A 2,516-nucleotide genomic window follows, 5' to 3' on the forward strand; every position below is an offset into this window, starting at 1 on the left:
GGTGGCTTTGCAGGAGTCGAACAAGAACTGGAAATCTTAGTGAATAGTATCAACCAAGCATCATTAAGGTATGGAATGGAATCAGCGCTGACAAGACCAAACTAATGAAAACATCCCGAGTGGATCCAAAATGAAATAAGAGTGAATTGACAGACTCTGGATACAGTGACAAGCTTCAAGTGTCATGGTTGGTTCTTTAGCCTCCGATGAAGGTTCAAAACCTGAGGTTCTTTCCAGTTTGCACAGATAACAACTGCACTGGCTAGGATGAAGCCTATTTGGAAGGACAGCTACATTATGCTTTGGTCTAAGATCAAGCTTACGAGCTCAACCGTCATGTCCATATTCCTGTATGCACGTGAACCATAGACCCTGACAGCAGAACTAGAGGGAAGAGTTTATGCCTTAGAGATGAGATATTATCGAAGGATCTTGAAAATTGCATACTTAGACCACGTCTCTAACGAGGAGGCGCACATTGTAATCCAAGGTGCGATTGGACATATGAAGATTTAAGTGAAACCATATAAAAGTATAATACGTATATCATGAATACAAGAACAATATCACTATATCATTATAATAGTATTTATAGGTTAGGGGCCATCCATTTAGTACGTACGCAAAATTCTGGCAAGGCTTGCCCCCTCACCCGTACATATACGTACTTTTATTTACTAATTTCCCCACCTGTGTATGTATGTACGCTTGACGCCCCCCACGCTTATATGAACGTCCTATATTTAATCCACGCAGAAACGATCAAGGATTAATAATATTAACGTGTGTAATAAAACAGATAGTCCACCGACGTTGAATGTATGGCTGCATCAAAGAAATAAGCTGCGTAACTTTAAAAAGTTTGTCTAGTGTCCGTTAAAGCTCAAACGCCAACTGAACCCAGTCGAACATGTTACGTATTGGATAAATTATTATCGAGGTTTGACCCCCCCCCCCAGTTTCCTACCCTTGGGAGTGCAGCTAAAGAAGACAAATGTTTATAGCCTGTCTTATGTTACGTGTTTAGGCTCGAATAAACAGTAACACAAGAAAGGGTGAAAACAACAAGCTTTGAAAAATATAATAATTTATTTTCTTGGAAAAAATCTGTGCAAATGAAAAAATATAAACTTACGGTTTTAAGAATAATCCAAAAATAGTCCAACAATAATCCACGAATAAAATAAAATAATAATAAAAAGTTCTAATGATTGCAAGTTCGAGTCCCGACGAAGTACCCAAGATGGAAGACGATGACGTATGCTGTAACTTCAGCGTGTTGAAGTCTACAGTTTAAACAAGAAACATCACTCCGGTATTGGAAATCCAAATACATTTTTATAAGAAATGTCTTTGTTCAGGATTTTCGTATGAGCACACGTATATCTCCAGAAAAAAAAATAATCATTTTGAATCCAAATAATTTGAATAAACTCCAAACGACACAACAGACACCTTCCAGTGTAAAGAAAAAAAGGCCAATGGAGAATATTCTCCTAAAAAGTTTTATATGGTATTCTAAAACACAGTTTCGAAAATTACCAAGTTGCGAAATTGAAAGGGGGTCACATGATCGTGTTTATATCACGTACGCCTAACATGAACCCGACGAAAACCAATCATTTTACTCTAAGAAATAAAATTATAAAGAATTATTGACATCTTAAGTCACGTAGTCCCACAACAAATCATTTTAAAATAAAAATAGAACTTATTTAACGTGGCTGCTACTAATTTTGAATCAAGGTCAAGATCTAGGTCAACATTTGCTGTTTACGAAAGAATGTTTCAGATCAACTGATTTTCTGGAAAAATATCATCTCCAGTCAATAAATTTACATTACAATAGCATGTAATGAAAAATTTAAAAAATGTATTAAAACTGACAAACAAAAAATTAAATAAAAAAATATATTAATTCAGATATAATTAAATCAAATATACATAACACCTGTCACTTACATTTCGTTGTTGTTGTTGGAGGGATCTTAGCTCGGATATATATCATACAGTGTGTGTTTTCTATTGCAAACTAACATTGTATTGGAATAGTTACACGGGCAAAATGGCAAAGAAGCTGTTTGTGACAGTCTTATAAGCCAGCGGAAATAAGAATTCGGCGCCGTCTCTGCTTATTCGCTCTAAGGCCTTAAGTTTCCTACCGGATGTGAAGGGAAACATCCCTTACACGCACTTCACATATTATTTACTATTCACACAAACGTACAAACCCCACAATACACTATCCACACATGGGAAGAAGAAAATATATTATATATTATCCACAAACAAATAAATCTACTATCCATACACGGGAAGAAGAAAACACTATTATGTACTATCCACAAACAACAAAATCTACTATTCACACAGGGGAAGAATAAAAAATATTATATACTATCCACAAACCCAAAATATACTATCCACACACAGGAAGGAGAAAAAAACCACAAATTCTACTATGCAGACAGATTGGAGGGATACAAGTCCAAAATCTACTATCCACACACGGGAAT

Source organism: Sinohyriopsis cumingii, chromosome 11, assembly GCF_028554795.1.
Source record: "Sinohyriopsis cumingii isolate HCF-2022 chromosome 11, ASM2855479v2, whole genome shotgun sequence".
NCBI classification, from domain to species: Eukaryota; Metazoa; Mollusca; class Bivalvia; order Unionida; family Unionidae; genus Sinohyriopsis; species Sinohyriopsis cumingii.